This window comes from Cyanistes caeruleus, chromosome 8 (assembly GCF_971803275.1).
Source record: "Cyanistes caeruleus chromosome 8, bCyaCae1.hap1.1, whole genome shotgun sequence".
Classification (NCBI taxonomy): domain Eukaryota; kingdom Metazoa; phylum Chordata; class Aves; order Passeriformes; family Paridae; genus Cyanistes; species Cyanistes caeruleus.
This window is the reverse complement of record NC_141708.1, coordinates 17,450,071-17,464,866: the sequence shown is the minus strand read 5'-3', so window position 1 is coordinate 17,464,866 and position 14,796 is coordinate 17,450,071. Positions and strand designations below refer to the sequence as shown.

The 14,796-nt window shown below is 41.3% G+C and overlaps 1 long non-coding RNA gene across 1 annotated transcript; it reads right to left on the bottom strand.

The window, feature by feature from the left end:
* Window positions 1-7,445: 7,445 nt before the first annotated feature.
* On the bottom strand, window positions 7,446-14,312 carry LOC147651899 (uncharacterized). The gene is made up of 2 exons (XR_015290074.1): window positions 14,204-14,312; window positions 7,446-7,658 (listed from the first exon to the last, which is right to left on the bottom strand). It is a non-coding gene; the product is annotated as an uncharacterized LOC147651899 (long non-coding RNA).
* Window positions 14,313-14,796: the final 484 nt, after the last annotated feature.

Genomic DNA, 14,796 nt, shown 5'->3' with positions numbered 1-14,796 from the left:
CTTTGTGTTTATTTTGACACAACAATGGATTGGATTTGTAGTAGAGTCATGCTTAACTCATGGTTAACCTCATCTTTGGTGGCTGCACTGAACTGACTCTTGAAATTAATTTAAGGAACTAAAATATGTTATTAAAATATATATAAATGAAATTGTATTTTTGATATGAAAATCTTTAGGTGCTCAAAATATTCTCTCTGCTTCCTCCACATCAAGTATGCTGAGCAACGTATGTCATCTCGGGCAAACAAATTTCCACTGAAAAATATGTGGTTGAGATGACAAAAACTGTACAAATTTATATATTAACAACATTTTAAGAAAGAAAAACTTGAGAGAGATTAAAATTTTACGGTAATATAGTGTAAAAACCAGATTTTTACTTTTTAAAATTGCTACTGGTCCCTAGCTAATAAAATTGGTTAATATTTTTTTAATATTATAAACTATTGTAAAATAAAAATGCAGGGAAAAAAAGAAAGAAAATAAATTATTCTACATCTTATAATGGAAAAGCTAAAAATAATCATAAGCATTTCAATGTGATTTGAAAACATATTGCTTTTCTTTGGCCAGCCAGCTAAGAAACTGATATTCTTATTTTCATAAGGGTGATGCTGAAAAGATTTAAAGCACCATTTGGTTTAGAGAGTGTGCCAAGGAACTACCCTGTTGAATTTTGGAGCACTTTCACAGTCTGCTGTGCAGTTTGTGTTGACATTCCACTGAGAAGGAGAGATGGGCAAGTTACCATTTGTGACTAGACTATGAAGGAAATTTTGGTCTATTCTTGGAGACAATTTCCTAATCAAATAAACAGCTCATAATGCATTTTTCAATACCAGTTTGAAATATGTTCTTTGATTTTCTTGGAGCTGAGCATTTTCAGCCAGAAGCTATTTACCTGGGCACCAGAGTAATGCTGCAGTTATGGGGGCTGCTTTGGTGAAAGATTTTCCATTTGCAAAAATGTTATTTTTATTGCCCTGAGCACAAGTCTGGGAGCAAAAATAGTGTTTGCACATTCAGTGGCTCTCTCACTGTGCTTTATTCCACTGATTTGTTTTTGTTTGCTGATAAGAGAACTGGAGAAGTGAAGGGAGTAATTGATGAGCTCCAGTGCAAATTCCCATCTCACAAGCTGGTAGGTAAATAAAAACCCATCCTAGTGAGTGGTGGGAAAAGGAAAAAAAAAAAAAAGCAACTGAAAAGAAGAAAGAAGAGGCAGACAGCGATGTGTAGATCACAGGCTGAGCCTGTCCATGATAGTAACTCAACAACTGTATGCATCTGACCAAGTGAATTCTCTAAAGGGAAGAGTCCAAAACACTGAGCTAAAATGAAATTCAAGAATGCCAGTATTTTATATTTGATTGCTTTGCCATGTGTTCTTCTCCTTTGTTCTTTGTGTGTGAATCCTCAGTATTTATGATGAAACTGGACTGTGAAGATGGAGGGTGCGTTCTTGAAATGCTTTGTGGGAAACTGGCGCCCTGTTATGTTACTGAAAACTACCTGGCCACATCCCAGGCCCTGACTTGGAAACGTGCCTTAAGGAGTCTTCCTGGCTTTTCCTCAATTATTTCCCTCAGTGATAATGAAGGAGAAAAAGGAAGAGCAATGTGATGGTTGTAAGGTGCGTTCACCCCCATCAGCACTGGCTGCAGCGCACACAGCACAAACTTGGGCTGAGTGCGAGGTAATGGTCTGATCCAACTGGGAAAAGACCATAAAACTCCACTGCAAACACTTGTATAAACAGGACTTTTTTGATGAAATTGAAACCATATTTTGACTTGTTGTTAGAAAAACAAATCTGAAGAGATAGTTATATATTGAATAACCTTAGACCTTTTCAGAGCCAAGAAATCAGCTGCTGGCTAGAAGAGTTGGATGGCAACGTGAAACATGCTGACCCAGGCCAATTCCTTAGTGTTCTGTGGCTCAGCAGCATATTCATGTTGTGAGTTTGCTCTCCATCACAACCACTGAGGACTTCTTGGGACCAGCAGGTATGAAATTATTACTCTTTCCTCAAAAGTTTTCATCAAACAAAAGTGGAATTCCCAGGAACTGTTAACAGCACAATGACACATAGGCAAGTCTTCCAAGAGTGTCAGGAGACCAGTGGCATAGAGGCAGCAGTTACCTATGGCCCTATAGGGTACACATTTTATAGAAAGCAGGAGCATAACTGGTGGTGTCAGCTGTGTGCTTCTCTCCAAAGATGTCATTTTTGTTTATGGTTGGCAAAAACTAATGTGAGTACAATGCCAGGGATGTGCACAAGAGGGAGGATCTGATGGAGCAGCTGTCTCTCACTGGAACATGGCTCATTTCACCACTTGTGTCTATGGTCATCTCCTACCAGGGGCAGGAGCTGAGGCAGCCCTGAGGAACCTTTACTTATTTAAGTCAGGGAATGCAAAAGACACCTTTGTCCAGAGCCATAAAGCACGTGTACAGTAAATTAGCATCTCATTAAATAAATATGCTGGGCCTCTTAAACACCCTGCTCAAAAGGAAGTATGTAAGATGTGTCACATTATCCAAACCTTATCCAAAGGGCTGTGATGAGGTGTGACTGCCTGCAAATGGAGTAAGAACAAGGTCCCAAAGGATTTTTAGCATTGCTGTGTTTTTCTATTTCAGTAGCACCTAAAGGCCCTGAATGAGAGACAGCTCCATGGCTGGGAAAACTTACTGTCTTAGGAAAGACAAAGGGAAACTGAGAAATGGACTAATAAGTGTCTTGCCACAGATTATAGAGTTTATAACTGCAAAGGCAGAAAGAGAATACAGACCTTGGGAGTTCCACCCCATGTTCTGGTGACTGAAATTAGCAGATTGGTAACACCTGAAGCCTGCTGCTCTCTGCTGTTGTCACTGCCCTTCCCTCACTGCAGGCAGATGTTTATTTTCAGAACAGCTGATTGTGAGCCGAGCTCCAAAACTCCATGGCAATGAGAAATGTTCAGTGATCAGTCAGGCAGTCAAATGTCCTTTGTAATTGTGATTTTGATGCCTGGGATTCTGGATATTCATCTGCATCTTCTGCAGGCTGCTTCTGCCGAGATACCAAAACTTTTAGCCAAGTCAGGTCCTTCTGAGGATACAGCTGGCACGGCAGATGAAGTTGCTGGCCCACCTGTTCCTTCTTTCCACTGAGGAAATACTACAGGGAGATGTTTTCATTGCTGTTGAGATACCATAACAGCTTTTGCAAGTGTTTCCATCGTGTTCCATTGCAAAGACAAATGCTTGCACAAGGTGATTTTGTGCTGTAAAAGATTATGAAAATGTGGGATTGTGAAGGCTTGGGCTGTAAAACTGCTAACCTGCTGGAAAGCCATCCTGGAATGAGAAGAGGACCATCTCCTCAGCTGATCCTTCCCATGTTGCCTAGCTGTAAATCCTCTCTAGTCCTGTCAAGCACCTGACATGATAGAAAGAGGATGATGTTTACAGATGTCCTTGAAATACAACCCAGTACAGACTGTCCAGTGGAGGCCAGTGCTGGCAGCAATGATGTCCCCTTTGCACAATTCTCCTTCAGCATTTATCCACAGATGGAGCAGTTGCCAAAAGGGGATTTCCACCACTGACTTCCCAATCTCCTATTTCTGGTCAATCCAGTTATTTATTCCCCTGCTGTGAATATCTGTGGTTGGACTAGGAATTAGGAAAGAGATTTTTAGTGGGTGATGGCCAAAATCATTGACAAGAAACCAACAATGCTGGCAGGGCTGACTTTTTAGTAACCTGAACTGACCACAAAGAGGAGAATGAAGAATCCCAGGGCAGGGCATTTCTGAAACTCCTACAGGTCCCATCATGTTGGACATCGTAAACCTCTTCTAGGCAAGCTCATGTGAGACAGGTCTGTGACCTGGAACTGCTCTGGGGACCATCAGCCAAGCCAGGCAGAACAGAGGCCAGCTTAGAATCTCTTCCCCAACAGCTCCCTGACCCTCAAAAAGCTGCTGAGGCCTGCATAGGTCTTATGGGGAAGATCACAGCTGGGGCCAGCCCTTTGCTGGAGACCTGTACATATGCAGCAGCACAGCCCATCCCATCTCATAGGAAGAGAGACAAAACAGCTGTAGGTGAAAGGACTAACCTCTTGCCTCCTGTTTACTGATGCTGATTTGTTCAATTAAGATACCTCTGTGTTGGGTTCAGCCCAGAATTTGCAGCTATACACGTTCACAGGGATATGGCAGCAGAAGCAGATCTTATGGTCCTGCATGGGACCTGTGGGACTGTCACACAGCCTTTTGGGCAGCCATTCATTCAGACAGCAGAAAATCTAGGTGATTATCATTAGGACATAAAGTTGATGGTCTGGACTCCTTAGAAGTCTGAGCTGTACCCTCAGCAGCGCCTTCAACCCATCTGTGTATCAGATTGACTGGCAGTGCTGGGGTCAAACCTGGAATTGTGGCTCCAGCTGTCTTCAAAAGCCTCTCAATAAATGTTACAGTGCATGCTGGAGTGCAGGCAGTTGTTTCATTGTAGAAGGCAATCAGGTTGGTCAAGCCTGATTTACCTTTAGTGTATCCATGCCGGCTGCTCCTGATCACCTTCTTGTCATTCATGTGGATAGAGATTTCCTACAGAACAAGGCATTCCATCATCCTTCTGGGGACTGACCTGAAGCTGGCTCATCGTTCCATGTGTCATCCACCTGCCCTTTTTGAAAAGCAGGGTGTCATTAGCTTAGTTTTTCCCATACTGAGCTGCAGTTCACAAGCTGAACCTGGAGAAAAATGCGTGAAGGATTGGGTGGATCATGGCACAGTGACCTCAGGATATGAGGTCTGCCCATTGGCTTCTCTGCAGCACTTAGAGCAAGAGATCACCAGGACACAGCAATGAAAGGATTTTCTCCTTCCATGAGTTTCCTTTCCTTGAGTGCTCCTGTGGGATTATTCTGGCTATATACCAAACAGTTTTTAAGCCTCCACAAGTCTGGCAAATGTTCTTCTCTCCTATACCTTGAGTTGATAGGGTCTAAAAATGGGGACTTCTTAGGCATGCTGCAGAATAAAAACAGCTTTTGGCAAAAAGGTTTTGGAGCAATTGGGCTGTGGATGGTCAAAAGGTTACCAGTCACAGCTTCCTGGTTGAGTTCTTTGGTTTCTTTTTTAAATAAAAAGAAGGTCTTGAGCTTTTAGGAATATTTTTCTATGTGCAACGCACCTAAAAATTCTTCTTGTTGTTCTCTTTATTATTTAAATAAAAGTAAAATTTTCAGTCAATCAAAATTGCCTGCCCAGCCCTGAGATTTGATTCTGAAAGCTTCAGCTCTCCATGTGGTCTCTTAAACCACAGCAAGCTACCAGAGTTTAGAGCTGACTGCTCGCAGTACCACAGCAATCAATCCCTACTGCATCTAACCATGGTTTTTTTGTAACACACCATGACATGAGCACATTCCTTCCTTATAAAATAATTGACTTCTCTATATCTCCAATGAGGTTTCATCTTCCCAGCCTGAGCCAGCCTGACAAATGCACTGGGTCTATTTAAAACAGTGAGTCCAGGGTAGCTACGCAAAGCACCGCAATTAAGTGGGAGCAGCCTGATTAAAATGTTGTCCTTAATTATGTGTGATGACAGAGAAAAACCTTTTTTATAGATTCTCTTTGTGACAGGGCCCAGGCTGCCTTGCCAAAGCCCTAATGCTAGACAGCAGGAAACTTGGCCCACAACCAAAAACTCAGCAGACACTTCCCTTAGACAGCACTTGATGCAGAAAGCAATCTGTCCTTCCCCATGTATATTTTAGGCAGACATGCTGAAAGTCAACACAAGCTTGAATAAATCTGGGGACTGGTGTAGAAACTCATGTTATCTTCAGATGAGCCTAACCCCCAGGTCAGCAGGAGTCTAGAGGATGGGGTCAGAATGGGACTAATGCTTGTAAGTGTAGACCCCATTAAAATTACAACGTTGTTTACATCAATCTGCTTCATTCATGAAATGATGATGCTGCCAAACTTTCCTGGGTTTTTTTATGAGAAATGGGCAAGGCACATTGGGCAATGGTCCAAAGGCCCCTGAGGCACAAGTTAGTTTTGATAGATTAGAAACAAGATGAATCTCCATGGGATGGTATTAAAGCATCTTTTATTATGTGCAAAGCAGCCTTTTAACTTCCCAGGAGACATCCCTATCTCTCCATGCTAGTCCAAGCAAAAAGCTTTCAGCATTAATAACACCTGGAGAACCCCACTGGTCTGATAGCTCAAGGGGAACAGCTTGGCAAAGGCTGTCTGACCTCCTAAAATAGCCCATTCGGGTCAAATATTGTTGTGCCCCAGGCAAAATTTCCTCCTTCCAAAAGCCATAGAAGCTTTGAACACAAGATGCTTCACAGCTTTAGGGCCTTGATTTCTTGATGTATTCCCTGATACATTTATTCACACATCATTTGCATTGCCTGAAATGTCTGACAGACCAAGATCTCTCATTTTTTTCCTAATAAGTTTAAAGCATTTAGTTGCTGCAAGGTAAACTATCTCAATACCATGGTGTTTGCTGGACTTGCCAAGATGAACGTGATATGGACAAGAAATTTTTGTGTATAACCTTTGTCCTAAAAGTAGTGTCCGAAAATATCTTCACATAAATGCCCAAAACCCATTTTTGGACATCCCAGAATGTTTAATTTTGTTTGCAAACATGGATATAATGTATTTACTACACAAAATAAAAGTATTTTTCAACTTTTTTTCGAGTGATAAAATGTTGCTCTATTGATTTTTTTCAGGTGTTACAAATTTAAAATAAATGTCATTTTTTTCAAGCAGGAGAGAAGCAGAGTATACATGATAAACTGTATGAACAATAAAAGTGTCAGGGAATAGAGACAGGGAAATATGGCTCTCCTTGGTTTATAATATAAAAATCCTCAACCAAACAAATTCAAAGCCAGCAAAAGGAAATATTACTCATTTTAATTGCATTTTTCATAGTGTAATTTGCTGCCAGACAATGTCACTGAGGGAGAGAACTCAGAAACAGAATGGACATTTATAGAGATAACAGTAATACTTAAATCCATCATGAGTATTGATAACACATATTTTGAAAGGAACATCCAGCCTGGAAAAAAGAAGGTTAAGGAACCCTAAGAGCTAAAAGAGAAGTAGGTCCTGGCTCTTGCTGGGGACACAGACCTTGGGTACAGCAGGTCTACTTTGGTCAGGGAGCTGCAATGCCCTTGGATGCATAAAGAGGACAACAGTCATAAAGCAGCAACAAAACATTGCACTTCCATATGAACATGGCATTTCTATGTATGGGTACTCCTATTACTGCAAAATTTGAAAATCTCCTTTCATTCTGAGCCAGAACAAAAAAAAAAAAACCCACTGGATATTTTATTCTAAACACTCAGAAAAAAATGTCCTTTTTGGGGAAAAAAAATCTGATATGTATTTATTCTTCTGTTACTTTTATTAGTTTTACATCATTTCTTGAGACATAGCCATTCCAGTCTTCACTGGGAATCATGTTAAAATATTTTAAACAATAGCTGCTCATCCAATTTATGAGTTCTTTGTCCTGAATGCTAGGATACACTAACACCAGTAGGAGACATAATCCAGAAAAGACAGGATGTTTCAGTCATTGTGAAGTAGCAGCTGCCCCTATTTATTAAAAAAAAAAAAAAAAAAGAAAATTAAATAATAGCTATTACAGCAGGTATTGTAACATAACTATCGCATCCTGTGCTGTCTCTTATGTCATAGATCATCTCAGTTGATGAACACACTGTGTGCCTGTGGCCACTTTCCCCTTTGCTTCATCTCCCTACACACATCCTTCTTTTTATCCCAAAATATAACTGCCACAACTCCTCTACAACAGGTTATGGCATGCTAGTTGGAAGACTGAATGACTAAATAACTAAAATAAAATAGTTATGATATATAGATAGACTATATATAGATATATAGATATATAGAATGACTAAATAACTAAAACCAGAGAAAAATAAATAAACATATTTTTTTAATATTAAAAAAAGTTATAAATATCAATGAGAACAGTCATGGTCACTACAGATTATTGTGGAAAATATATTTACTCAATCACTTCAGCAAAAATGTCCTGAGCACCTCTAGTCACTAGGTTTGGGCAATCAATCCAGCTAATTGTAGCATATATTTACAAAGATTAATAACTCTGAAGAACCCAGGAGACTTCTGGGTGAAGTTAAGAACCAATTTGGCTTTTAGCCTTGCTCTAAGATTTCTGTTCGTGTTGAAGAGCGCCTGGTCTTCCCTAACCAGGAAATCCCTGATTCATCTGCTTTGCAGACATGAGAGGGAATGCTGGTTTTTCTCCATCAGGAATGATACTCATGCACAAGGAGGAGACTTCTACCCCCCCAGTATTGCCTGAACCACTCCAGTCTAATGTATTGCAGGTTAGAGGAGCTCCAGCCCATCGTTTCTTGTAATTCAGCTTGTATTTGGCAGGAATCTTGCATGTTTTCCATATATAGATTGGATCCTTGCCCGTCTCCAGTTTAAAACCTTGGTAAACCAATTTCTCAGGAAATCTATTTCTCTCTGTGCCCTGGGATTACACAAATAGCAGGCTCTCATGACACTTCCTGGTGTTTCAGCTTCACCTCAGATCTTTTCTGTAGCTCAGCTCTGGGACTGATCTCTGGCCAACTGCTCGAGGGTCTGCACAGTCTTAGCTGCCAGCTGTGATCCCTTCAACACTGCTCTGGCTCCAGATGTGGCCTGCACATCACAGGGTAGAGAAAGGGCGTGTCCTGCATCTGTACCTGTCCCTGGGAGTGTCCATGTGGTGCTCTGGCTGTGAAAAATTGCTTCCCTTCAGCTCCCCTTGGTCAGCTTTTTCTTGTTTCCAGCATGGACACAGAGGGGGAAGTTTCTGGGAGCAGATCAGAGAATTTCTGAATAATTTCTTGACATGAACTAGGAATTTCTTAAGTTACCAGCCTTCACATTTCTTTCTCCATGAGCTTGCAGCATGTTCTAATAGATACTGTATCTTCTTCCTCCTCAGCCTAGATTGCTGTGCTTGATTAGTTGTTTCCTTCCAATGAATGCTGGAAATTCAACTGTTTAATGTCCATTCTCCCTCACTTTTTTCACTGTAAATTTCCTGTCTATTCCTAGTTTGTCTCTTGCTTTTCAATCCTCCGTGATCTTTGGACAACACTTCACCTCTTGAAACAATCTGGGATATTGCAAACTGGTCACCAATTGCAGTTAGGATCAGGGAAATGCTTCCAAACTTTTCTGCCCAAGACCACTGACATTCCTACTTCCATGCTCACAACAGATAAATCAGGAACCAAGGAGAAAAGGGAATGAGAAAAAGAGGTTACAAGAGAAATTCCATCAGGTCACAGGCATCCAGAGAGGCTCAGGCACTTGCAGCCTCACTGTCTGAGAAACAAGGAAGTTTCTAGTCATTCCTACTCTGGGGCTTGTACCTTGTATTTGGCAGGAGCATATCATTCAGGGAATCATTCTATTTGGGTTTGAGGATATTAAAGGAGACAGAATTGCCTGCTTTCTTTATCATTTTTTAATAGTGCTTTACCATTGTCTATCAAAACTCAGCAGGTGAGGAACAGAGGGATCTGAGTGCTCATTTTGGAACCCACAAGATATCATGAGCTGTCATGTTGTGTGTCTTTCAGCTGTGACTGAGTTCAGCCCTCAGAGCATGGCTCCAAGTGACTTATCCTGAGTCCTCTGGCTAGGATGTTAACTCTCTGCCATCAATCATGCTCAGAGATATTTGGGCTTTTTGTTTTCCATTAGATCAGACAAGTGTCACTAACTACACCGTGGCAGACAAAGCTCTCCAGAAAAGAGGTTTGAAAAGCCTCACACTGTGCTATCCAAATTATCCTAATTACCTAATTATCCTTATCACAGCAACTAATTAGACTGGCTATAAAGTTAAACCCATAAACAGACCACAGGCTATAAAAGCCTGCAGGCAAGAGTGAAGTTGAAAAGGAACTCAGAAGAACAAGTGGGTGTAGGAATGCTTTTATTTAAAGGTTTGGTTGAGGACAAGTGCCTGCAGAAAATAACCAGTAGTCTCTCAGCCTGCTAAGAGCACTGACAGGCTACAAAATCTGCAGGAGTGTAAGCAAGACCATCACTTAAAATTGCCCAATTTTAACAACTTGCAGGAAAATAGAAATGTATTTTTCCCCCAGTCTCTTCAAAGCAGGCACAAAATGAATCACAACCCTCTTTCTGAGAGTCTCCTCTTCCAAAAGGCAAAAGCAAAAGCTGGCTGAGCACTGTAATAAAGGAAAACATTCCTCAAATCCCATCCTTTGACCGAGCAAGGGTGCCAATAAATGATTGGTGGCCTAAGTTCCATTGTGCATCACACCTCTCTTAAAGGTCATTCCAATTCCCCTGTTCTAATGCAAAGGCTTTTTTTTTCAAGGTGTGAAGTGTCCAAAAGGGTTTTCTGTCTTCCAAGATGAAAGTTTTTGAAGCAAGGTGAAAGTCAGTGGCATTATTTATTTCTCACTGCTGGCTCTCAGCAGCATTCAGCTTGGCTGTTGGGGAGGCCATGTGTAAACACTTTGTCAAAGAGCAGTGTCTGTCCCTTTTGACATTTAGTCATTTAGGAAGGGAAAGGGAGTCTGACACTGTGACACCGCGTCTGCTGCTCTCCCGTGCTTGGAAGAATTAGTTCCTTGTAAATAAAAGCCTATGCTTTTTCCTGCTGAGGTATTTCCCTATTGTCTGTTATTTGATTTCCTGTAAATGGACTTCCACTGCTCTTGGAACGTTTAAATAGAAACCAGAAATAGCTCTGAGCAGAGCTGCATACACACAGTTTAATGGCAACCCAAAAAAATCTTCTTTTTTCTCATGAAGTTACCAGAGTTGATTTTTTCTCTCAGAGACCTTTGCTGACTTGTTACAGGCAGCCCCTCTTTTACATTTCGCACCAGAGAAAAATCAGAGCATGTAACCAGGACCAGGCAGAAACAGCGGGCAGCATCACAGGCAGCAAACAAGCTGCAAGAAATTCGGGATGCTCATTTGGAATGATGAGAGAAAAGTGCTCCTTCCTGAGTGACAGCCCCAGGATGCTGTCTCGAGCTTCCTCACCCAGCTAGAGCTGCCCAGGAGCCCTCCCAGGCAGGGTCTGGTAGGAGCAAAGCCCTGCTACTTTATTACAGTAGAATGGTTTCACAATCAGAAATCCTGGCTGAAGCATCTTGCTGGTTCTTAGCAGAATTTATGATGTCTCTTTATTCCTTATTCTGGTATTTTTCCACATGTGCAGGTTTCCCAGCTGGCACACACATTTCAAACAGCTATTACACAGTAGCATTTTTGATAGTTGTAGCTACAGGCTCAGAAGTGAGGTGCCTCTGCTCTTGTAACCTTAATAGCCAAATATCGAGTAATAGCTGCAGAACTTGTAAGAATCAGAAAATATGGTCTGTTTGGAAGTAATCAAATGCACATTGCCATGGGCCTCCCAGTTCATGCACCTGCTGGCACAGACACAGCCAGTAAAAGGAAGCTTGTAATAACATAAAAGCTTGGAATTCAGAGGACTTAAAGCCGAACAAATCATTGGAGAGGGAGGTTTGCATCGCAGAGAAATGAGCTTAAAAGGCCTAGAAAGCCACAAATGCTGATTGTTTCTAGATTCTGCTCCATTTTACTAACTTAATGTGAATTGGCTGAGGTTACAAGGTTAAGCTCTGCAATGTTTACCACTTTTCTAACTAAACAGAGGGGAACACAAGCAGAATGCATTGGGTTTCAGGGCTGCAGCACCATTTCCTTGCCTCTTCTTGGGAGGTACTGGAGGTTCAAAATATCCTATGGGAGTGCAAGGAGCTCAGCACCCTCCACAGTACAGAGAGGATTGCTCCTAGGAGATTTTGGCTGCCCAAGGCTTGGATGTTTTTCTTACACCAACACAGATAGTTGAGCAGATAAATTTTCTGCTGCTCCTGTCAATTGAAACTCTAGCACCTGCTACAGATAAAGAACATTGTGGTCAGCATCTTTCCTGAAAATTTTAGCACAGATTAAACTTTTCCAGGTTTCTATTTTTGACCAACAGGGTTGAGGAATGTTTTGGGAGGATAGAGAAGTTGGCCGGATATAAGTCAGATATAAATTGAGTGAAGTGTAGCTCTGTTACCGTCATAGCATCATAAAATTGTTTAGGTTGGAAAAGACTTCCAAGATCACTCAGTCCAGTACCCTAACACTGCTAAGTTCACCACCAAACCATGTCCTTAAGTGCCACATCTGCACATCTCTCCAACACCTCCAGAGATGGTGACACAGCCACTTTGCTGGGCACTTTCCATCTCTGCTGGACTCCAGCTGTGTGAGCAGTGACTTTTGAAGATTTTCTCTGATTGTAGTCCCTGATAATGTACAGAGCAGGAAAAGGGAAAAGATGCTCAGCCCTGTCAGGATGTTCAGTGGAGGTAAGTGATCATACAAGCCATCTTTGTGCTGAGCAAGAAAGAGAGGCTCTGCCTTGAAATACTGTTCACACAGCGGCTGTGGCCCTGTCCTTCTGCAAGATTTATTCTAGTTCATTTCCCAGCATAATTGCTTTTGAAGCAGCCTACTTAGACCAAAGAATTTTAGCTCTTTTTTTAAACATGAAACCCCAGTTTGTTTGAGGGATTGTTCTATCCCTGCAAACCCTTAATCACATTATCCTCAGTTTCCATTCCCAGGTCTGCCCCAGGCCCTACCAGCTTTGAAGACAATTTCCCCAGCCACATGCCTAGAGAAAAGTCTGATTATTAAAATCAGCTTCTTGCTACAAGAGAGGCCTGAGGAACCTCCTGAGCAAACAACCCCAGGAAGTGAGACTAAGGATGTCATTGGGGCTAAGGTGGAGCAACTGTGTTATGAGGAAAGTTAGTGCCTCTCTGGTTAAATCTCCACCAGTCCTGTAGTTTTCACAAATCAAAAATATCTGCCAAATTTGAACAAAAAATAAAAATAGAGAAAAAATTGATAAAATCCAGTGGCTTAATTTTATAATTTTCCAGAAAAAACTACAATATTTTCAAGATCACTATAATTTGTTTCCATTGAAAATGAGGGAAACAGAGCCTTGAATTTGAACTTGATTTCAGGGAGCATTTTAGATGACACACAATGAAATCAACAGAGTAAAGAATTTTTAAAATTACTTTTATACTATATTTAAAATTTTCACTTGTGAAGTAAAAAGAAAAAAAAAGTGGTTGTTACAGTTCTGGCCCTGAGTATATTAACCCATAGCTACATTTATCAGTCTTTCTGTCTAACCTTTATTTCTACTGTGGTTTTAAATATGTTAAAATCATTTAACTACTTTTGGTTTTCCTCTGAAAGTATTTCTAAAATACACAGGTGGATTTAGAGCACTGAAAAACACAAGCAATTAAAGCTTTGCTCCAGGGCCAGACTGCTCCAAGGACACTCAAAGGAAAGCAATTGGAGAGCAATAAATACACACAGCACACATTTTTAGCAAGGGACTGGGAGAATATTCAGGGTCACAAGTGATGGCACAGCATCTGGATCCAACCCTTTCCTCTTAACACAGATTGCCTGCCTTAGAGAGCAAGTGTGGCTCTGCTGAACACTTCCCATTCCCTTTTGGGGACTGATCTATTTTTAAATTTCAACCTTCACCCTTAGTAATTTTGGAAATACAGCCTTGCCCTTTGAGGAACTGAGGTGAACTAAAAAGAATATGATTCAAAACATTTCAATATCACATCATAGTCTGAAGCAGTTAGGTGTATATCTCACTGATGTTTTCCAATATAGTTCCATTTTTGGAATCAAATTCTTCTCTCTGTAAGATATAACAATTACCCAGACTATCCATACAAACTTGGTGATTTGCAGCATTCTGGAAAAAAATAATTATTAAAAAAGTGAGCATGTCTGAATGTTAATTTCATCATAGTTCCCACCCTTTAGTGTAATCTGCATTTGCAGATCAAAATGTCAGAGGTGATGAGGAGATACCTGAGCATGAAAAGGAAACACCTCTGTCCAAAAAGCTGCCAGCTGAACTCAGAACTTTCCCAGCTCTGCCTCTGTTTTAACCTGGATCACTCAGCCCTTTCCCGTGGCTTGAGAGCCCATCAGGAAGATGTTGGGATGCCACTGGAAATGGCTCTGACCTTCAGTTTCTTTTGATGGGGTTTTCAGCTCGGGCAAAAGGAGCGGGGTGAGTTTTCTGGACAGCTGACTCCGTGCTCTGGGTGGTGATGTGGGTGACCCTGTGCAGGCAGAGCCTGTCCTGCTGGGCTGTGGCCAGCATAGCCTCACCTGTCACACACAGGGCATTTGTGACCTCAGTATAACCAATTTCCACCTTGTGGAGAACAAAGTTCTGCAACAGCAGCAGAGCAGCAGAGAGCGCTTCAGAAAGGAAATGCTTGAAAAACTCCCATGGCCAATTAGGTCTGTGTGAGTATGAAACTGCAGCCTTGGTTGACCACAAATCCGATTTGTATTTTCACAGGATCTGGGCCATTTCACACAGTCCTGACCTCTGGGTGTCAATATTGCTGAGCAGGGACATACAACATGACTTAAGTGTGTTGCAATAAAATGTTTATTAATGTCAAGCAGAAATTACCATGGGTATGGCAAACTTTTACCCTGGAAAGATATAAATGTAGTGCAACAAGCTGTTTGGAGTTTTTTTTAACCATTACACTTATTCATAATTTTTCAAAGCTCAGTTAGCTTTGATGACTAGGTGGACGTA